General features: G+C 39.3%; 2 pseudogenes; one reads left to right on the top strand and one right to left on the bottom strand.

Moving 5' to 3' along the window:
* The first annotated feature begins 6836 nt into the window (after positions 1-6836).
* On the top strand, positions 6837-8031 carry LOC122900619 (annotated as a pseudogene).
* A 4947-nt stretch (positions 8032-12978) lies between these two features.
* LOC122900618 lies at positions 12979-14829 on the bottom strand (annotated as a pseudogene).
* Positions 14830-24457: the final 9628 nt, after the last annotated feature.

Genomic DNA, 24457 nt, shown 5'->3' with positions numbered 1-24457 from the left:
AACCAAACTAGGAGCTGGTTCTTTGAAAGAATTAATAAAATTGATAAACCCTTGGCCAGACTTATCAAAAAGAAAAGAGAAAGGACCCAAATAAATAAAATCATGAATGAAAGAGGAGAGATCACAACTAACACCAAAGAAATACAAACTATTATAAGAACATACTATGAGCAACTCTACGCCAACAAATTTGACAATCAGGAAGAAATGGATGCATTCCTAGAAACATATAAACTACCAAAATTGAACCAGGAAGAAATAGAAAGCCTGAACAGACCCATAACCAGTAAGGAGATTGAAACAGTCATTAAAAATCTCCAAACAAACAAAAGCCCAGGGCCAGATGGCTTCCCGGGGGAATTCTACCAAACATTTAAAGAAGAACTAATTCCTATTCTCCTGAAACTGTTCCAAAAAATAGAAATGGAAGGAAAACTCCCAAACTCATTTTATGAGGCCAGCATCACCTTGATCCCAAAACCAGACAAGGATCCCATCAAAAAAGAGAGCTATAGACCAATATCCTTGATGAACACAGATGCAAAAATTCTCACCAAAATACTAGCCAATAGGATTCAACAGTAGATTAAAAGGATTATTCACCACGACCAAGTGGGATTTATCCCAGGGCTGCAAGGTTGGTTCAACATCCGCAAATCAGTCAATGTGATACAACACATCAATAAAAGAAAGAACAAGAACCATATGATACTCTCAATAGATGCTGAAAAAGCATTTGACAAAGTAGAGCATCCCTTCCTGATCAAAACCCTTCAAAGTGTAGGGATAGAGGGCACATACCTCAATATCATCAAAGCCGTCTATGAAAAACCCACTGCAAATATCATTCTTAATGGAGAAAAACTGAAACCTTTTCCGCTAAGGTCAGGAACACGGCAGGGATGTCCATTATCACCACTGCTATTCAACATAGTACTAGAAGTCCTAGCCTCAGCAATCAGACAACAAAAGGAAATTAAAGGCATCCAAATCGGCAAAGAAGAAGTCAAATTATCACTCTTCGCAGATGATATGATACTCTATGTTGAAAACCCAAAAGACTCCACTTCAAAACTGCTAGAACTTGTACAAGAATTCAGTAGAGTGTCAGGATATAAGATCAATGCACAGAAATCAGTTGCATTTCTCTACACCGACAACAAGACAGAAGAAAGAGAAATTAAGGAGTCAATCCCATTTACAATTGCACCCCAAACCATAAGATACCGAGGAATAAACCTAACCAAAGAGGCACAGAATCTATACTCAGAAAACTATAAAGTACTCATGAAAGAAATTGAGGAAGACACAAAGAAATGGAAAAATGTTCCTTGATCCTGGATTGGAAGAATAAATATTGTGAAAATGTCTATGCTACCTAAAGCAATCTACACATTTAATGCAATTCCTATCAAAGTACCATCCATTTTTTTCAAAGAAATGGAACAAATAATTTTAAAATTTATATGGAACCAGAAAAGACCTCGAATAGCCAAAGGGATATTGAAAAACAAAGCCAAAGTTGGTGGCATCACAATTCCGGACTTCAAGCTTTATTACAAAGCTGTCATCATCAAGACAGCATGGTACTGGCACAAAAACAGACACATAGACCAATGGAACAGAATAGAGAGCCCAGAAATAGACCCTCAACTCTATGGTCAACTAATCTTCGACAAAGCAGGAAAGAATGTCCAATGGAAAAAAGACAGCCTCTTTAATAAATGGTGTTGGGAAAATTGGACAGCCACGTGCAGAAAAATGAAATTGGACATTTCCTTACACCACACACAAAAATAGACTCAAAATGGATTAAGTACCTCAATGTGAGAAAGGAATCCATCAAAATCCTTGAGGAGAACACAGGCAGCAACCTCTTCGACCTCAGCCGCAGCAACATCTTCCTAGGAACATCGCCAAAGGCAAGGGAATGCAAAGGCAAAAATGAAATTTTGGGATTTCATCAAAATCAAAAGCTTTTGCACAGCAAAGGAAACAGTTAACAAAACCAAAAGACAACTGACAGAATGGGAGAAGATATTTGCAAACGACATATCAGATAAAGGACGAGTGTCCAAAATCTATAAAGAACTTAACAAACTCAACACCCAAAGAACAAATAATCCGATCAAGAAATGGGCAGAGGACATGAACAGACGTTTCTGCAAAGAAGACATCCAGATGGCCAACAGACACATGAAAAAGTGCTCCATATCACTCGGCATCAGGGAAATACAAATCAAAACCACAATGAGATATCACCTCACACCAGTCAGAATGGCTAAAATCAACAAGTCAGGAAATGACAGATGCTGGCGAGGATGCGGAGAAAGGGGAATCCTCCTACACTGTTGGTGGGAATGCAAGCTGGTGCAACCACTCTGGAAAACAGCATGGAGGTTCCTCAAAATGTTGAAAATAGAACTGCCCTATGACCCAGCAATTGCACTACTGGGAATTTACCCTAAAGATACAAACGTAGTGATCCAAAGGGGCACGTGCACCCGAATGTTTATAGCAGCAATGTCCACAATAGCCAAACTATGGCAAGAACCTAGATGACCATCAACAGATGAATGGATCAAGAAGAAGTGGTATATATACACAATGGAATACTATGCAGCCATCAAAAGAAATGAAATCTTGCCATTTGCGACAACATGGATGGAACTAGAGCGTATCATGCTTAGCGAAATAAGTCAAGCGGAGAAAGACAACTATCATATGTTCTCCCTGATATGAGGAAGTGGTGATGCAACATGGGGGCTTAAGTGGGTAGGAGAAGAATCCATGAAACAAGATGGGATAGGGAGGGAGACAAACCATAAGTGACTCTTAATCTCACCAAACAAACTGTGGGTTGCTGGGGGGAGGGGGGTTAGGAGAAGGGGGGGTAGGGTTATGGGACATTGGGGGAGGGTATGTGCTTTTGGGTAAATTGGAAGGGGAGATGAACCATGAGAGACTATGGACTCTGAAAAACTATCTGACGGGTTTGAAGTGGCGGGTGGGTGGGAGGTTGGGGTACCAGGTGGCGGGTATTATAGAGGGCACAGCTTGCATGGAGCACTGAGTGTGGTGAAAAAATAATGAATACTGTTTTTCTGAAAATAAATAAATTGGGAAAAAAAAAGAGAGGAGTAGGGAATTTGGGTAAATTGGAAGGGGAGGTGAACCATGAGAGACTATGGACTCTGAAAAACAGTCTGAGGGGTTTGAAGTGGCGGGGGGGTGGGAAGTTGGGGTACCAGGTGGTGGGTATTATAGAGGGCACGGCTTGCATGGAGCACTGGGTTGGTGAAAAAATAATGAATACTGTTTTTCTGAAAATAAATAAATTGGAAAAAAAAGAATTTATTTATTTATTTGACAGACAGATATCACAAGTAGGCAGAGAGGCAGGCAGAAAGAAAGAATGAAGCAGGCTCCTGGCTGAGCAGAGAGCCCGATGCGGGCCTTGATCCCAGGATACTGGGATCATGACCTGAGCTGAAGGCAGAGGCTTAACCCACTGAGCAACCAAGGTGCCCCTATTCTCTTATTTCTTGGAAAAACTCTGTGAGATAAATACTATCTTCATTTTATAGATGGGGAATTTGCGAAAACACCAGATGACTCAAGTAAGTCACACAGCTAGCAAAACAATGAGCTTCATCGATCAAGTCAGAATCAACCTACTTCAAACACCTGTGCCTCAGTACTTCAGAATACGGGGCAAATGGCAGCATATTTTAACAGGAACTCTTTGCATTTTATTGCACAATAAATATCGGTATTTTATTTCTTGTAAATTTTATCGTCTCATGTGGCAATTTTTCTAGTATTCAAAGAGATGAATTCGACAATCCCATTATGCAGTCGGGATTTTAGCTCTGTTTTAAGACTCAGCCCCCAGGCGTTCCATGCACATATAATAGGAACTGTCTGTAGATGGAAGATTGTAACTGTTGGTTTTATCTTCATGCTACAATGATACTTGAATCATCACCGATAATAAAGAATCAGAGGACAGTAAAGTAAATATGCAAAATCAGAATGGTATTCAGCGCTTTCCTCCATTGATGTGTTGGCTTTGCTAAAAACAGCCCAGATTTTGCCTGAATTGTAAACTAAGCAAATATGACTAGAGGATACACAGGGAACAGATGTTGATTTTTAAAAGACCACTTATCCATCATCACTTTTTTATATAATCAGCTGAAACCAGCGTACAATCCCTTTCCTTTTTTTATTTTTTATTTATTTTCAGCACAACAGTATTCATTATTTTTGCACCACACCCAGTGCACCATGCAATCCGTGCCCTCTATAATACCCACCACCTGGTACCCCAACCTCCCACCCATGCACCACTTCAAACCCGTTAGATTGTTTTTCAGAGTCCATAGTCTCTCATGGTTCACCTCCCTTTCCAATTTCCCCCAACTCCCTTCTCCTCTCTAACTCCCCATGTCCTCCATGCTATTTGTTATGCTCCACAAATAAGTGAAACCATATGATCATTGACTCTCTCTGCTTGACTGATTTCACTCAGCATAATCTCTTCCAGTCCCGTCCATGTTGCTACAAAAGTTGGGTATTCATCCTTTCTGATGGAGGCATAATACTCCATAGTGTATATGGACCACATCTTCCTTATCCAGTCATCCGTTGAAGGGCATCTTGGTTCTTTCCATAGTTTGGCGACCGTGGCCATTGCTGCTATAAACATTGGGGGTACAGATGGCCCTTCTTTTCACGACATCTGTGTCTTTGGGGTAAATACCCAGTAGTGCAATTGCAGGGTCATAGGGAAGCTCTATTTTTAATTTCTTGAGGAATCTCCACAATGTTCTCCAAAGAGGCTGCACCAACTTGCATTCCCACCAACAGTGGAAGAGGGTTCCCCTTTCTCCACATCCTCTCCAACACATGTTGTTTCCTGTTTTGTTAATTTTGGCCATTCTAACTGGTGTAAGGTGATATCTCAATGTGGTTTTAAATTGAAGCAGAAGGAAAACTTCCAGACTCTTTCTATGAAGCCAGCATTACCCTGATCCCCAAACCAGGCAAGGACCATACCAAAAAGGAGAATTTCAGACCAATATCACTGATGAATATGGATGCTAAGATTCTCAACAAGATCCTAGCCAACAGGATCCAACAGCACATTAGAAAGATTATCCACTATGATCAGGTGGGATTCATCCCTGGGCTACAAGGATGGTTCAACATTCGCAAATCAATCAATGTGATACAACAAATTAATATGAGAAGAGAGAAGAACCACGTGGTCCTCTCAATTGATGCAGAAAAAGCATTTGACAAAAATCCAGCATCCGTTCCTGATTAAAACGCTTCAAAGTATAGGGATAGAGGGAACATTCCTGAACCTCATCAAATCTATCTATGAAAGACCCACAGCAAATATCATCCTCAATGGGAAAAAGCTTGCAGCCTTCCCATTGAGATCAGGAACAAGACAAGGATGCCCACTTTCACCACTCTTGTTCAACATAGTATTAGAAGTCCTAGCAATAGCAATCAGACAATAGAGAGAAATAAAAGGTATCCAAATTGGTAATGAAGAAGTCAAACTCTCTCTCTTCGCAGATGACATGATTCTTTATATGGAAAACCCAAAAGACTCCACCCCCAAACTACTAGAACTCATATAGAAATTCAGCAACATGGCAGGATACAAAGTCAATGTGCAGAAATCAGTGGCTTTCTTATACACTAACAATGAAAATACAGAAAGGGAAATTAGAGAATCGATTCCATTTACTATAGCACCAAGAACCATAAGATACCTGGGAATAAACCTAACCAAAGAGGTAAAGGATCTGTACTCAAGGTACTACAGAACACTCATGAATCTCCCTGAGGGCTAATGATGATGAAGATTTTCTCATGTTTTTGATAGCCATTTGTATGTCTTGATTGGAGAAGTGTCTGTTCATATCTTCTGCCCATTTTTTGATGTGTTTGCCCGTTTTGTGTGTGTTGAGTTTGAGGAGTTCATTATAGATCCTGGATATCAACCTTTTGTCTGTACTGTAATTTGCAAATATCTTCTCCCATTCCATGGGTTGCCTCTTTGTTTTGTTGACTGTTTCATGGCACATCTTCTTTATCCATTCATCTGTTGAGGACATCTGGGCTCTCTCCATAGTTTGGCCATTGTGGACATTGTTGTTAGAAACAAAATAAAAGGCATCCAAATCAAACACGAAGAAGTCAAACTCTCACTCTTTGCTGATGAAATGATCCTTTTGGTGGAAAACCCAAAAGACTCCACTCCAAAACTGCTAGGACTCATACAGAAATTTAGTAAAAGTGTCAGGATATAAAATCAATGCACAGAAATGAATTGTATTTCTCCATACCAACAATGAGACAGATGAAAGAGAAATTAAGGCATAGCTCCCATTTACAACTGCATCCAAAAGCACAAGACACCTGAAAGAAATCTAACCAAAAAGACAAAGGATCTGTATTCAGAAAACTATAAAACACTCATGGAAGGAGTTGAGGAAGACACAAAGAAATGGAAAAACATCCGTGCTCATGGATTGGAAGAACAAATATTGCTAAAATGTCTATACTACCTAGAGCCATTTACACAGTCAATACAGTCCCTATCAAAATGTTATCAACTTTTTGCACAGTACTGGAACAAATAATCGTAAAATTTGCATGGAAAAGAAAAGACCCTAAATAGCCAAAAGTATGTTGAAAAAGAAAATCAAAGTGGTGGCATCATGGGCTTCAAGCTCTATTACAAAGCCATAAAAATCAAGACAGGCCTTGCAGCCGCCCGGGCGTCGGCGCCGCTGGGCTCCTCACTCCCAACAATGGTGGCTCCAAGCCCGAGCGGTGGCCAAGGCTCCAGGAGCGGCAGCGGCAGTGGCACCCCAGCCCCTTGGGGACCCTGGCGCCGGGCTACCCGGCTGTCAGCAGCATGCAGGGTAAACGCAAGCATTAAAGTTGAATTTTGCAAATCCACCTTTCAAATCTACAGCAAGGTTTACTCTGAATCCCAACACTACAGGCGTTCAAAACCCACCTATAGAGAGACTGAGAACACACAGCATTCAATCGTCAGGAAAACTGAAGATCTTGCCTGAGCAGCACTGGGATTTCACTGCAGAGGACTGGAAAGACCTTGGAGAAATTGGACGAGGAGCCTATGGTTCTGTCAACAAAATGTCCCAAACCAAGTGGGCAAATAGTGGCAGTTAAAAGAGTTCGGTCAACAGTGGATGAAAAAGAACAAAACCAACTTCTTATGGATTTGGATGTAGTAATGCGGAGTAGTGATTGCCGTACATTGTTCAGTTTTATGGTGCACTCTTCAGAGAGGGTGACTCTTGGATCTGTATGGAACTCATGTCTACCTCGTTTGATAAGTTTTACAAATATGTATATAGTGTATTAGATGATGTTATTCCATAAGAAATTTTAGGCAAAATCACTTTAGCAACTGTGAAAGCACTAAACCACTTAAAAGAAAACTTGAAAATCATTCACAGAGATATTGAACCTTCTAATATTCTTCTGGACAGGAGTGGAAATATTAAGCTCTGTGACTTTGGCATCAGTGGACAGCTGGTGGACTCCATTGCTAAGACAAGAGATGCCGGGTGTAGGCTTTACATGGTACCTGAAAGAATAGACCTGAGTGCATCACGACAAGGATATGATGTCCACTTTGAAGTCTGGAGTTTGGGGATCACATTGTATGAGTTAGCCACAGGCCGGTTTCCTTACCCGAAGTGGAACAGTGTGTTCGATCAGCTCATGCACGTTGTGAAAGGGGACCCTCCGCAGCTGAGCAACTCTGGAGAATGCAAGTTCTCCCCGAGTTTCATCAACTTTGTCAACTTGTGCCTTATGAAGGATGAATCCAAAAAGCCAAAGTATAAAGATCTTCTGAAACATCCCTTTATTTTGATGTATGAAGAACGTACCATTGAGGTTGCCTGCTATGTTTGTAAGATCCTGGATCAGATGCCAGTGACTCCCAGCTCTCCCACGTATGTCGACTGATCTTGCTGCTGCGTCAGATTTGAGAAAAAAAGGGCTGAGAGGAAGCAAGACGTAAAGAATTTTCATCCCATATCACAGTGTTTTTACTGCTCGCCCAGACACCATATGCAATAAGATTGGTGTTCATTCCCATCCTGTCTGTATACTCCCGTCATTTAGAACACGCATCCCCATGATACCTGACTGATCACAGTGTTAGTGCTGGTCAGAGAGACCGCATCCTGTTCCTGTGTGATGAATTTACTCATGAAATGTGGAAGTCAGTACGATCAATTTGTTGAGTGTGATTAGATCACTTCTTAAATTCACTTCTAGGCTCAAAACCTGAAGACACAGCTACTGGAGTGGTGTTTTGTCAGACTTCCAGATGCCGGAAGAATGCGGTGATGGACGTATGACGTCTGAACCTAGAGACTCCAGCTTGAGTGAGAGAGCTGGTGAAGCCCACAAGGCCCACAGCCTTCTGGAACTGGGAGACCAGGGAGGAATTTACCTTCTTCACCAAGTCAATAGATTTACTGATTTGATATTCTGTTGCTTTACCATCAGTCGGTGTTTGGGGATCGATGTGCTCAGCCAAATTTCCTGTTTGAAATATCACATTAAATTAGAATGAATTTATCTTTACCAAAAACCATGTTGCGTTCAAAGAGGCGGACACAGAAATATTGAGAAGGAACAGAATGTGTTCTTTTCTCTTTTACCGGTCCTTCTGCTTTTCGTCAGGAAGACTCAGGAGTCTGCCACTTTGTCAGAGAAGGTGCTGATCCTAAGAATCTTCATTCTCAAATTCGGTGTGCTGCCAACTTGATGTTCCATCTGCCACAAACCACTGAACTGAAACAAGAAAAACGTACTGAGGGCAAAGATTACAGATGTTTCCATGCCGAGCATCTGACCCAGAACGACTTATAGCAGCTCTGGGTTCCCCTCAGTCCCATGCCTGAGACTTCAGCCACCACAGCTCATGCACAGGGAGAAGCAGCTAGAAGCGATGTGCCTTGACTGATAGGTAGAGAGTGCTTGTAGGGCAGCACAAGACTAGACCTCAACCTTCTGCTCTCACTGGTCCAGATCTTCAGTTTCGGAATCCCCCTCCCTTCCCGTCTGGTCTGTTGCCACTCTGTGACTTTTGCTTAATCCAATATTTTGCTTTTTTCCCCCCATCCTGTAGCAAAAGCCTTTTTAATTTCCAGGGATGTTTAGCCCCCAGTCCCTCCCACTCTGTAACGTTTAAAAGGCTGTAAAACGTAGGGCCCCGCAGATGTGGCGGGTGGTGAAGAAGCGTCTTCCGGAGACACATCGGTCCAGGCAAGGGTCCCTTACAGAAGCTCATTGCTGGTGAGAGTCTCTGGCAGATCACTATTTTTTTAGAATTGGAATTCTATTGAAAGCAAAGCAAAACAAAACAAAACAAAAAACCCCCAAACTAACCCAAACCCCCAAACCACCCCAGAGTAGTTGTGATGCCACTGAGGTCTGCCCCCTAATGTTCTGCTCCATCACCAACTCATTAGCCAGGTGGCCCCCTCTGGTGTCATGGTGGCCTCGCTGGCCCCGAGCGTGTGGCTCCGTGCGGCAGTGAAGCACCTCCGTGAGCAGTTCTAGTGCAGGGGAGAGGGTGGCCGAGGCTGAGAGCCGTGGTGTCCTTGGAAGCAGGTGTGGCCGGTGGTGCTGGGGCAGGGTGGGGGGAGCGCCCTCCCAGGGCGACTATACCAAATGCTGTAAAACAATCCAGGGAGGACGGTGCTGTGTCACGTGACATCCCCGTAAATCTCCAAGTTTCAGAAATGAATTATCGCTTCGGTCCACTTCCCTAGTTTCCCCAGTTTTCCCCCACCCCAGCCTCCTAAACCTTTGACCCCCCCAGTGCCCTGAAAGGAAGCCTTGTTGTGTGTCTTTGTTTGACCACACCAAGCCATCGTCCTCCGTTGCTCCCGGGGACTCAAGAGGAAATCTGTTGCTCTGCTGTCCACTTCCCATCTGGCTCCGCGTAGGGTCACTTTGGCATTGGACACGTGGGGATAAAAGCAATTCTGACTGTCCAGGAGCTTCATGACTGTTCACTTGTGTGGATGACCATGTGAAAAGGCAATTTTAGCGTATTAATCATAGATTATTATAAACTCTAAACTTAAGGGCAAGGAGCTTAGTACAATGTGTCTTTATTAAAACAAAAGGATGTATAGTGTTCATAAACTGTGAAAATAATGTAAGAACTGTATATTGTGAGCTCTGGTTATTTTTCTCTTGTACCATAGAAAAATGTATAAAAATTATCAAAAAGCTAATGTGCAGAGATATTGCTTTATTTGTCTGTACAAATGGAACTCAGTAACAGACCTGCTTCTTGGAGCTTGGGAATATTTTATCCTGTATTCTTGTTTGAACCCTCCTCTATTTAAGATATATACATGGAATCAAAGTGTTTATGTAATAGTTCTATCCTTTTGCCTGCAGGTCAGTTGTAATAAATCTAGGATATGACGATGACTTTGTAATTAGATTTCCTGAAGTCAGACCCTGAGAGGGGAAAATCAAGTAAATTCCATTAAATTATCTGTGCATAAAAAAAATCAAGATATTATGGTAATGGCACAAAAGCAGACATATTTGTCAATGGCACAGAGCACAGTGCTCAGAAATGGACCCTCAGCTCTAGGGTCACCTAATCTTTAACAAATCAGGAAAGAATATCCGATGGGAAAAAGACAGTTTCTTCAACAAATGGTGTTGGGAAAATCAGACAACCACAAGCAGAAGAATGAAACTGGGGCATTTCCTTACACCACACAGAAAAATAGACTCAAAATGGATGAAAGACCTCAATGTGAGACAGGATTCCATCAAAATCCTTGAGGATAACCCAGGCAGCAACCTCTTTGACCTTTACCCCAACAACTTCTTGTTAGACACATCTCCAAAGGTCAGGGAAATACAGGCAAAAATGAACTACTGGAACCTCATCAAAATAAGTAGCTTTTGGACAAAAAAGAAAACATATAGAAAAGACAACCAACAGAATTGGAGAAGATATATGCTAATGACATATCAGATAAAGGGCTACTAGCCAACAGCTATAAAGAACTTATCAAACTCGAAACCCAAAGAACAAATAATCCACTCAAGAAATGGGTGGAAGATGTGAACAGATATTTCTGCAAAGAAATCATCCAAATGGTTAACAGACACATGGAAAAGTGCTCAATATCACTGGGCATCAGAGAAATACAAATCAAGACCAAAGTGAGATACCACCTCACACCAGTCAGAATGGCTAAAATTAAGTCAGGAAATGACAGAAGTTGGTGAGGATGTGGAGAAAGCAGAACCCTCCCACACTGTTGGTGGGAATTCAAGTTGGGAATCCAAGTTGGGAATTCATTGGGAATGCCAATCTGGAAAACAATTAGGAGTTTTCTCAAAAAGTTGAAAGTAGAGCTGCCCTATGACCCAGCACTGCGCTACTGGGTATTTATTGCAATGATACAAATGTAGTGATCTGAAGGGGCACACGTGCCCCAATAATTATAGCAGCAATGTCCGCCATAACCAAACTATGGAAGGAGCCTAAATGTCCATTAACAAAAGAATGGATAAGGAAAGTGTGGTCTGTATATACAATGGAATATTATGCAGCCATCAACCCCCCCCTAAATCTTGCAATTTGCAATGACATGGATGGAACTAGAGGGTATTATGCTAAGTGAAATAAGTCAATCAGAAATAACCAATTATCATATGATCACACTGAAATCAGGAATTTGAAAAACAAGATAGAAAATCATACAGGAAGGGAGGGAAAAATGAAACAAGATGAAACCAGAGAGGATGAAAAACCATAAGAGGGTCTTAAACTCAGGAAACAAATCAATGGTTGCTGGAATGGAGGAGGGTGAGCGGGGTGTCATGACAGGGTGATGGATATTGGGGAGGGTATATGCTATGGTGAGCACTGTGAATTGTGTAAGGCTGATGAATCACAGAACTGTACCCCTGCAACAAATAATAGATTATATGTGAATTTTAAAAAAAGGAAGTAGTCAAATATCATGGTCAGTGGGGAAAAAGACACCAACATCATCACACTGCTAAGATAATTCAGTTGGAAAACAGGAAAAGATGAGCTTAAATTCGGTCATAAAAGACAATGATGGAATATTAAAATATTGGAAGCTCTAAATATCTTTATTTGATTTGAAATTGTCATGTTGTTTCTACTTTTCATTTTTTTAAAATTTAAGATAATACCTTTATTAAATAAAAAAGTTACACTATGATTTTTATACACTGTTGAAACAATGACTATTTTGTTTATCTCTCTAAAGACAGCGGTACTTCCCATTTCTCTCCCCTGATGTTATAGTTGGGCCTCAATTTAGGTCCAGAAAATAAATAGCAGGGTAGATTTTTCACATTTCTCTAGATTTATCAGCTGGAAAGGAATTTCAGAGCATGGAGATAAAATAAGACTGAAATAAAAGAAGTTTTAGACACTGACAGTTTGTCCTTATAATCTGATTAAATTTGGCTTCTTAAAACTCTATACTCATATCCACAGAAGTAAATTTCTTAGTAGCCCTAAAAGAGCTAGGGAGAGAAGATGATTACTGTTAATAGTAAATAGCAAATACTCTGGCAAGCATGAACAATAGCACAAGTGAAGACATTTACAAATACATCTGTGACATATCTTTGATGTGCTATGAGCTAGAATCAGAAGAAAAGCATCATGGTTATTTTGACTGCAGGGTGCTGGTGGGCATTCACAATGTAGCCAACATGTTGATCCTGTAAGGAAGTACAGATTCATGGAAAAAAATAAAAAGTCAAACAAAGCAGTGGGGGAGAATAAAACACATGAAAAAAACCCATAAATTTGAGATTATCTCTTTTTCTCTGGAAAAAGAAAAAAAATAAGGGGTGTTTCCTAAAGCATTGAAAGTATTTTTCAGTGGGTGTGCTTCTCTTCCGTTATCAAGGGAGGGCTTAGTGGGGATTCTGGCCAGTCATAGACATCCGGCAGCAGGGAATCGTATTCACTTCGCCAGATTCTTTCTCTAATGTATTTGGCCTTGTCTTCAGGTTCTGGGTATCAGAAGGCCATTTTGTTAGTGTACAGGTATTCTGTGACTTTAATAGCAATGTTAATAGAAACTTCCTGAATGTTAGCAAGTGGTGGGTAAAGTCTCCCTTGAGCCAGCTCTTTATCTGTTAGCTGATTTGTCAGAGGCTTTGCAGCTTCTAGGAAAACATGATCACTGATATGCCGGGTGTTACAGAGAATAACAGCTAAAGCCACTCCTGGGAAAATATACACATTGTTGCCTTGACCTGGTATAAAGACTTGCCCATCATTGAGTTTCACTGGTTCAAATGGACTGCCACTGGCAAACAAACACCTTCCCTCTGTAAGTATATATGCTTCTTCAGCCGTGCACTCAGCCACTGCTGTAGGATTGCTTAATGCAAATATTACAGGCCATGGCTTTGATTACACTAGAAGTGAAAAGTCGGCCAGCTCCTGCAACTCCAATTATAGCTGAAGGCCTGAGAATATTTACTGCATCTTCAAAAGTATCAGGTATATTCCCTGGGGCTGAGTGAGCAAATGGTTCCTGATGACTGTCTATTTTAGCTTTCCGCCCCTTAAATAACAAACCAAACTTGTCAAACATCCAAATTTTCTTTTGCGCATCTTCTTCTGAGAGGCCATTTTCAACCATAGCCATAACTATGAGATTTTAAATTCCAAGAGAAGCCTCTCCTGCTCCAAGGAATAGGACTCTGTGATCTGAGAGTGGTTTACCTATAACTTTCTGTACGGTGAGAAGACCCGCTAGGGCTACTGCAGCTGTCCCTTGAATATCATCATTGAAGGTACAATACTTTTCTCGATATTTTCTCAAGAACCTGAATGCATTATGATTTCCAAAGTCTTCAAACTGAATAAGTGTGTTCTGTCCGTATCTGTCAGTTATGGCTTTCATAAACTCATCAATCAGGTCATCATAACGTTGTGATCGATCTCTTTTCTGATATAAGCCCATGTAAAATGGATCTTTTAAGAGTGCTGGATTATCAGTTCCTATATCAATACACATAGGCAGGTATCTATCAGGCCGTATTCCTGCACACGCTATATACAAACAAAGTTTTCCTACTGGAATTCCCATTCCATAGACACCCAGATCTCCAAGACCCAGAATTTTCTCTCCATCAGTCACCACAACAGCCTTAACATGAATTTCTGGCCAGTTATCCACAATTGATCTAACATGACCTCTGTCTGAGATTGAAATAAATAATCCCTTAGGTCTCCTAAAGATGTGTCCATATTGGGAGCAGGCAAGACCCACTGTTGGTGTGTATACAATTGGCATCAGACTTTCAGTATCATCTTGCAGAATTCTATAAAACAACTTCTCATTTCTTTCTTGTATTCCCATTATATAGATGTATTTTTCCAAAGGGCCATTCAATTTTTTTACGTTTCTATGAAATCGTAAAGCTTGAATATCTTGTGTCTCTATTTGGGGAGGTAGAAGTCCTTGAAGACCAAGCATTTGTCGTTCTTGTAATGTAAATGCCATTCCCTTGTTTGTTCTTGGGTTCAACATGAGTGTCTTGCCTTTTTCTTTTATGTGCATGTGACGACATGCTAGAGTATAGAGAGTAGCGATTGTTCTTAACCGGGACAGCATCTTTCCTTTCACCCGAAGTCTCGGCCCGCGACAGGTGGTGCTGCCGGCGGAGAGGCCGTGGCCCTGCCGCCCACACAGGCGATGCTCAGTGGCGGCCGAGTCCGCCCCCATCTTCCCTGAGCTTCGCGGAGCTGGTGCTAGCTCCTACTTTTCATTTTTTAAAAAGACTTTATTTATTTATTTATCTGAGCGAGAAGAGTGCACATGGACAGGGGAAGGACAAGAAGAAGAGCTAGAAAAAGACTCCCTGCTAAACTCAGAACCTGACATGGGCCTCAATCCCAGGACCGCAAGATCATGACCTGAGCTGAAATTTAGAGTCTCAATTCACTGAGCCACCCAGGCCACCCCTTCATTTTTTTTTGGAAATGTCATAAACTAAACTCAAACTTTTTAGTTTTTGTATTTTATTTTATTTTTTATTTTTTTTTAGTTTTTGTATTTTAAAGTCTAAGATACTTTTATATCTTGCTACACATGCAATGTAATATATAATTATTTTAGCAATAGGCCATGTAACTAAATTTGCTTAAAATGGGCATATTACTTTCAATGGAATACTTCCCAATTACATCATGATCTTGGAACTATAACTTCAAAACTCTCAATTACATGGAAGTACATTTAGAGATTGGTCTCTTCCAATGTATTGCTGCTGGTAGACTGTAGACATTGCCTATTCTCCAAATTATATCTATATCTATATCTATATTTATATCTATGTATCTATATCTATATCTATCTATCTATATATGACAAATTATCTCTCTTTTACATGAACAGTCTCATATGAACATTAAAAACTAGTCTTAAGCAGTGAATAGCAAATAAGTTATTTGCTTCAGTATTAAAATAATAAGCCCAATATAAATGATTAATTTATCTTAAAAATTATGATGAAAGACAATTTTACTGATTTTGCTGACAGAAGAAACTATATATTAGGCATAGAGAGAGAAGAGGAAATTTGAACCGGTTTTGCAACATCAAAGTATAGAGTAAGTGGCAAATAGAAATCCAGAGAGAAAATGACCTGTTAAATTTTGGTCATTTAGAAGAAATCTTGTGATAGCATTTTATTTTATTTTTTAAAGGTTTTTAAAAAATTTATTTGACAGAGAGAGACAGAGCGAGAGAGAGAACACAGCAGGAGGAGTGGGAGAGGGAGAAGCAGGCTTCCTGCCAAGCAGGGAGCATGATGTTGGTCTTGATCCCAGGACACTAAGATTGTGACCTGAGCCAAAAGAGATGCTTAAGGACTGAGCCACCCAGGCACCCTCTGATAGCAATTTAAATTCAGATGGGTAAGGTCTAAAGTGGGCCACAGGCTAGGCTGTTGTCCGTGATTTGTCTATAGGGAAAGGCACAGCTTCCCTCCCTGTTAAGAATAGAAATAAGAAAAAGAAAAAAGAAAATTTCTAAAAGTGCTCAGAAATCAAATCTAAGGACTGGGGGAATTGTTATAGCAAACACTTCCTTCTAGTCCACTAGAAAAGAGTAATTTAAATTATCTAGTTCAAGGAAGGAACTGATTAAAAGTATACCAATTATTTTTTCTATGTCATCATAAAAATAGTCTTCTCCTCTTTTTGGATTTTGTTTTGGATATTTCCTTCTAATACTGAAATACATATTACATATTTTGACAGGTCATCAATAATTTGAACAAAGAAGACCATAGACTACATTTTAATGTGCTCCCAAAATGCTCAAGAGACCCATGATTTGCAAGAGAGCATCAGGTTTACTTTTTGGTCTTTGTTTTTAATGTTCATTTTGCCCCTCTATAGTACATCATTATTTTTTGATGTAGTGTTCAGTGATTCATTATTTGCTTCTGACACCCAGTGCTCATCACAACATGTGCCCTCCCTAATACCCATCATCCTGGTACCCCTTCTCCCGGCCCCTCCCTTCTTAAACCCTTAGTTTGTTTCCCAGGGTCCATAGTCCTGGACTATGAGGATTCCTCTCCCTCTATGATTTCTCCTCCTTCATTTCTCCCTTCTCCTAATGCCCTCCATACTATTCCTTAGGTTCCACTTGTGAGTGAAACCATATAATTGTCTTTCTCTGCTTGACTTCACTTAGCAAAATCCCCTCCAGTTCCATTCATGTAGATGCAAATGATGGGCATTCATCCTTTCTGATGGCTGAATAATATTCCATTGTATACACGTACCACATCTGCTTTATCCATTGGTCTGTTGAAGGGCTCTTTCCACAGTCTGACAGTTGTGGCTGCTATGAACATTGCAGTGCATGTGCCCCTTCTTTTCAGTACATCTGTATCTTTGGGATAAAGACCTTGTAGTGCAATAGAATCAGGGTTTTTTTTAAAGATTTTATTTATTTATTTGACAGAGATCACAAGTAGGCAGAGAGAGGGAAGGGGGAGAAGCAGGCTCCCTGCTGAGCAGAGACCCCAATACAGGGCTCAGTCCCAGGACCCTGAGATCATGACCTAAGCCAAAGGCAGAGGCTTTAAACCACTGAGCCACCCAGGGGCCCCAGCATCAGGTTTTGTTTTGTTTCGTTTTGTTTTGATCAAAATAGGAATGTATGTCTGTATTTAATCCTGGCAGAAAATTTATAAAATTTCTTAGTCTGGTGGGCCCATGGGATATAGATTAGTCTAAAAAAAAGATCAACTTGCTGAGAAAGGGGAGGCTGCTATGTTCTCTCACTTACAACTCTGTGGGGTTTCTTATAGAAATACTCTCCTGTATCTAAATTGTCCTAACATGCTAATGTTTCTCTTTTATGTTAACTTTGACATGGTAATAGGTAATATTAGCAAGTTCAATTAGTTACACTACGGAAACAGCATTTGACTATAATGGTTCATACTGTTACCCCCATTGAAAAAATAGGAGATAGAATTCCATTCCCTTATGAACTTTATTGATGGGTTATTGAAAGCCATTGTGTAATTCAATAATGCACATACACAACTGACAATCACTGTAACAGCCAATCACATTTTACATCATTCAGAGAAAAAATATATTCTTGGTTCACACAACAGGAAAAGCAATGTAAGGATTCCATAGAATAACAATGGCACTCAGCTTGTCCACTCAGGGAGGAAATGAGCATACTCCATTGTCCTTCCTAGGATTCCAGATAGAACCCACAGGTGGAGAAGAAATTAAGACTTTGATTAAAGGTTTATTTTAAAGGTAAAAGCTGATCTTGATTAAAAGTTTATTTTAAAGAATTATAGTTACTTACTACAGTAAATGTTTTCTTGAATTTCCAGATACCGGGAGTTATAGGTCTTAAAGAAGAGATCAAGGACCATCAACTGCTTCAGTTTGTTTTTGACCTTTTTCCCATGGACCTCCATGTAGGGATACACTGACTTTGTATCCTGTGAGACTAATAATGAAATGCCAAAGTCTTGACATAATGTTTAATTTTTTACTTTCATAGTATTCTTTTGTTTAGTCAAACAGAATCTTAGCCTGGCTAGTTTCCTAACATCAAAACTTCCAAAACAAAAGGCAGTACGGTGTTTGCTTTTTTTATTCTTTTTTTTTAATTTTTATTTATTTATTTGTCAGAGAGAGAGAGAGAGGGATAGAGAGTGAGCACAGGCAGACAGAATGGCAGGCAGAGGCAGAGGGAGAAGCAGGCTCCCTGCTGAGCAAGGAGCCCGATGTGGGACTCGATCCCAGGATGCTGGGATCATGACCTGAGCCGAAGGCACCTGCTTAACCAACTGAGCCACCCAGGCGTCCCTGCTTTTTTTATTCTTTTAAGAAGTTTTTTCCTGGTCACATAACACCCTGATGGTTTTTAGGCATTCTAAGTTATTGTTTTGCTGCATGATGATAGACACAGTTCATAGAACAGAGAAGGTGTGCTTGCTTTATTTAGAGGAGTACTAAATTCCATGCAGTTTTCTGTGACATCAACCTCATTCACATTTCAAAATTTATGAAGAATTATACACAATTCAGTTCATGTTCTGTACTCTAATTATTTCTACCCCTGGAAACTGACAGATGCAAAGAAGCCCCCTATAAGTATAGCGATCCACTCAGAGAAATTATTCCCTTCAGAAAGTGTGACCTAATTAATTGGTAAAAAATCTCTATATCCATAGATATTTGCTGAACATTTAATACATCCTTATCACTGTATCATTTGGGAAGTATAGACACTCAGGAAGTATAGGGCACTGTGTCTCATTTAACTAGAGCAAAAAGCCGATTTTTTAAAAAAGATTTTATTTATTTATTTGGCAGAGAGATCACAAGTAGGCAGAGAGGCAGGCAGAAAGAGGGGGGAGCAGGCTCCCCACTGAGCAGAAAGCCCGATGCGAGGCTTTATCCCAGGACCCTGAGATCGTGATCTGAGCTGAAGGGAAAGGCTTTAACCCACTGAGCCACCCAGGTTCCCCCAAAAGTCCAGTTATAAATATTTCTGGTTTGTTACAAAAACTATACTTCTGTAAAATCCAATAAAATAAATTACTAGGAAAGTGAAATCGAATTAAAAACAGACAAAATACAACCCAATTTTTACTGTTAGATTCAACTGAAAATATATGGCATTTAAAAAATATAATCAGAACAAGCATTACAGGAAAGTTTTAAAAACTGTGCATATTGTTCATCGAAAGTTTGCATCACAGCAATCATATAAAGAACCACAATTACACTTGGACTTTTTGTAGTTCCATAAGAGAAATTAAAGAAGTTATGAGTAAAATAGTGATTCTCCACATGGAATGCCTACTTCACAATTTGAAGAGACACCTTACACATCAAAATATAAAGTTGTAATGTAAAAGTGAACTTGTTCCTTGCTTAACTAATCTAATATAGCCTCTATTGGCCACAACAGTATTCACATGGAGTAACATACCTGAACTATTTCAGTTTCTTAAAACTTATCATAGAGGAATCAGTCTCAAAATGATATTTTGATAGCAGTGAAAGAAGTGATTTTAAAGCAATTTCAGTAAGCTCAAGATACTCATTCTTAATTTTTTTTTAGGATAAAGAATGTGATGTTATATTTTCAAAATTCGTCTTTAATTCTTCATCAGTAGCCCGCGCCAACAGTTTACCCTGACAGTTATTGTTAAGCTTTACTTAACTTATGATGAAAGAAGTTGATCTTGGATTTCATTAATATCTGTAAGTGTTCTTTTGATGGAAAAGGACTTTAAATCATTCTACCAAATTTATGAGGACCTTGTTGACAACTTTACTTGGGTGAATTATTAAGTTTACTACCTATCTACTGAATAATTGTTACTGAATTCTGGATCACATAACATTCTGTAGGAGTTCTCTTATATCATGAATCTCACTTTTGTTTTTGCCTTTAAATGCATCATTCCAGGGGCGCCTGGGTGGCTCAGTTGGTTAAGCAGCTGCCTTCTGCTCAAGTCATGATTCCAGTGTCCTGGGATCAAGCCCCACATCGGGCTCCCATCTCAGTGGGGAGCCTGCTTCTCTCTCTCTCTCTGCCTGTTGCTTTGCTTCCTTGTGCTCCCTCTCTTTCTCTCTCTCAAATAAATAAAATATTTAAAAATTATTTTAAAAATAGAAAAATTTAAAATAAAACATTGTTCCTTTCTTTCATGGAAGTATTAAATAATTAGAAATACCAGAAATACCAAATAACTAAAGTGGGTGCTTACTTTACAACTTTAAAATGTTGAGACCAAACTAGATTCTTACATTGCATAAGTGATGAGATTTTACTCTGCAAGTCAAATAATTCAACAAAATTTTCTTCTTAAAAGCCATTATACTTCAGCATGAAGCAACAGTTTTTGTTTAGCTTTTGTATTATGTCCACATAAAAAGAATAATCTCAATTTGACCCATCAGTCTTTAGAATCACAATTTGTACTATATCACTAAATACACTATTCCATGTATTCTACTTAAAAAAAAAACATTTCAGTGAAGAAAGTATGTGGAGATTAAAAATATTCTGGCAGGGCACCTGGGTGGCTCAGTGGGTTAAGCCGCTGCCTTCGGCTCAGGTCATGATCTCAGGGTCCTGGGATGGAGTCCCACATCAGGCTCTCTGCTCGGCAAGGAGCCTGCTTCCCTCTCTCTCTCTCTCTGCCTGCCTCTCCATCTACTTGTGATCTCTCTCTGTCAAATAAATAAATAAAATCTTTAAAAAAATATTCTGGCACCAGCACCTAAATCCTAGACAACCTCTATGAGGTGCAGTGTGTTTGTGTATCAGAGAACCAAGAGTTAATATGAGGGAGAGATACCCTAGAAGGGGGAGAGCCTAGAAATTCTAACAGAGGAATCTGATCTTATAGCCACAGGTACTTGGGAGCCAGCACAGCTTCTTGAGCAAGGGAATAGCATGAGGGTAGTCACATTTTAGCAGCCAGAGCTCTGCAGGAGGTTGGAACATCATGGTGATCTTGTGCAACCTACTGACTTTAGAGATAACAAAACCATTATGTAAATAATTCACCAATAGAACCAAAGCTAGCTTCCCAAAACTAACACACCAAAATATAAACATATTTATAAAGAAGGTTTTGGTAAAAAAACAAAAACAAAAACAAAAACAAAAAAACAAACAAAAAACAAACAAACAAAAAACCTGAATTAAATATGCACAGGAAATAGCTTGTATGCCTTGCCATATTTAAAGTTAGGTAACATTGGAATGCCAAGAGCAGTTAAATTTACAAAAACACTGTGGAAGACCTTAACTTGACCCTGCCTGAGAAAAAGTCTCTGATGTTTAACTGTCTTTGCAAAGATACTCTTAATTCAATGACATGGGCAGTTTTCAGGACTCTCCAATTCCAACAGCTATGTGACATGCATGCATTAGCCATGATCATGGAAGCATAAAGAAAGCAGACAACTAAAGAAGATATTAGGGAACTATAAAAATTCAAGGACTGAAAGTGGCGAATGTAAAGTTGCAATTAGCCTAATTTATTCTTTTTTGGATGACATTTCACTAATGTACATAAATTTTCGAATAACACAATAAAAATGCAAATATGCATCTCCTGAATTTGACCCTGCAATTGCACTACTGGGTATTTACCCCAAAGATACAGATGTAGTGTATCTTTGAGATGTAGTGTAGATGTATCTTTGTAGATGTAGTGTAGTACAGTGTAGTGAAGGGCCATCTGTACCCCAATGTTTATAGCAGCAATGGCCACGGTCGCCAAACTGTGGAAAGAACCAAGATGCCCTTCAATGGACGAATGGATAAGGAAGATATGGTCCATATACACAATGGAGTATTATGCCTCCATCAGAAAGGATGAATACCCAACTTTTGTATCAACATGGACGGGACTGGAAGAGATTATGCTGAGTGAAATCAGTCAAGCAAGAGAGTCAATTATCATATGGTTTCACTTATTTGTGGAGCATAACAAATAGCATGGAGGACAATGGGAGATGGAGAGGAGAAGGGAGTTGAAGGAAATTGGAAGAGGAGGTGAACCATGAGAGACTATGGACTCTGAAAAACAATCTGAGGTTTTGAAGGGGCAGGGGGTGGGAGGTTGGGGGAACCAGGTTTTGGGTATTGGAGAGGACACAGATTGCATAGAGCACTGGGTTTGGTGCAAAAACAATGAATACTGTTACACTGAAAATAAATTAAAAAAAAAAATTAAAGTTTTACCCAACTAGAAAAATTACATTTGTCTTTGAAAAGAAAAAAAAATTGTAAATTTATTATGGTAATAGTAGTTTGAATTAATTTAAACCCATTAATTATTCTACAGATATACCAGAGATTGTGAGTGGACTTTAAACAACCATTTCCCATTTTTAAATTCAGTTTGCAATACTTTAGTGCATATGCAAGATCTTTGGGAAAAGTTGATTCCACCCCTTATGCTACAGGAAGGAGAAGAAAATGGGACAAAATATCAATGGAGTGAAAAAGGGCCATACCTTACTCCTTACCTTTTTTTTCCCCCAATTTATTTATTTTCAGAAAAACAGTATTCATTATTTTTTCACCACACCCAGTGCTCCATGCAAGCTGTGCCTTCTATAATACCCACCACCTGGTACCCCAACCTCCCACCCCCCGCCACTAAAACCCCTCACACTGTTTTTCAGAGTCCATAGTCTCTCATGGTTCGCCTCCCCTTCCAATTTACCCAAATTCCCTACTCCTCTCTAATGCCCCTTGTCCTCCATGCTATTGGTTATGCTCCACAAATGAGTGAAACCATATGATAATTACCTTTTCAGTAATCCCATAATTACCTCCTGCTAGACAATCTCTGAGCCACATAAAATGTAATCACTTTCTTTGAGAAAATGAATAAAGAGCCTATTGGAGAGCAGAAACAACCTCAGAAGAGTTGGAGGAGACTAATGGATTATCCGCAGAGTACATCATTGGTTTTTGATATAGTGTTCAACAATTCATTCGTTTTGTATAATACCCAGTGCTCATCACAACATGTGCCCTCCTTGATGCCCATCACCCGATTACCCCATCCTCCCATGCCCCTACCTTCTGTAACCCTCGGTTTGTTTTCTGGACTCCAAGGTCTCTCATGGTTTTTCTCCCTCTCTGATTTCTTCTCACTGATGAATTAGTTAATTAATTCAAGTAAGAGTTATTGACAAATATATGTAGAATGTATTGGTCACTTTGCTGGAGGTGCAGCCAAAGTCTACTCTATGGGATTTTCATTATACTGTGGTAGAAAAGTATGAAAAAAATAAACAAAAATATGAATAAATTAATTTAAAAAACTGATTAAGCAAACCAGCCAGTTTTGTGATAGAAGATGATAGGTATTATGGAGGGCTCATATTGCATGGAGCACTGTGTGTGGTGCATAAACAATGAATTCTGTTACGCTGAAAAGAAAAAAAAAAGATGATGGGGATAGAATAGTAGACCATTCAGCAGGATGATCACAGAGGGCCTAAAGAGAAATATTTTACTAAGAACTGAATGAAGAAGAGGCAGATGAATGATAACCAGAGGAGTTGCCATCCTCAGGTGGGGACCACAAATTCGAACCTTCAAAAGGGAAAAGGCTGGGATCTGATTTGTTAATTTGTTGTTGAATCCACAGGAGCTGGAAATTATGGAATACATGTTAAGTGCAAAGTTAATAAATGATGATATCTTTTTTACATTTGGAAATAATAAATAAGGGAGAGTTTTGTTATTTGCAGAGGGTCACATATACATTTCAGGAAGCTGGAAATCAAAGATGAATTTTATGCTTCCTTGAGTTTTGTTATACTTTGTATTTCCATAATATACTGCTCATTAATTTGATTTATCAATGTGTTCTCAAACCTACAAGCAGTTTTGTCTTATTGATTTCTATTAAATATCACAATTAATTGCTAGTTTGATAATTACCAATGTTAAAATTTTTTACTTGAACTCTGAATGAACACAAAGGTGCTGAAGGCTTGACATAAGAAGATGGAAACATATGGAACTAAAAATTCATGTAGGGGAAAAAAACCAAACATGGGAACAATATGTTACATAGGCTAAGAGCAATATTTTTTATCTATTTATTTTTAAGATTTTATTTATATTTCAGTTAATGTACAGAATAACATTAGTTTAAGGTGTAAAAATCTAGTGATTCAACACTTTCCTACAACACCTGGTATTCTTCCCCACTTCTTTTATTTTAATTTTTATTTATTTTTTTTTAATTTTTAAAAATTTCTTTTCAGTGCTCCACACTATACCAAGTTCTC

The sequence above is a fragment of the Neovison vison genome, chromosome 2 (genome assembly GCF_020171115.1).
Source record: "Neovison vison isolate M4711 chromosome 2, ASM_NN_V1, whole genome shotgun sequence".
Lineage (NCBI taxonomy): Eukaryota > Metazoa > Chordata > Mammalia > Carnivora > Mustelidae > Neogale > Neogale vison.
Note: the sequence above shows the minus strand (reverse complement) of the source record. Positions and strands in the feature narration are given on the sequence as shown.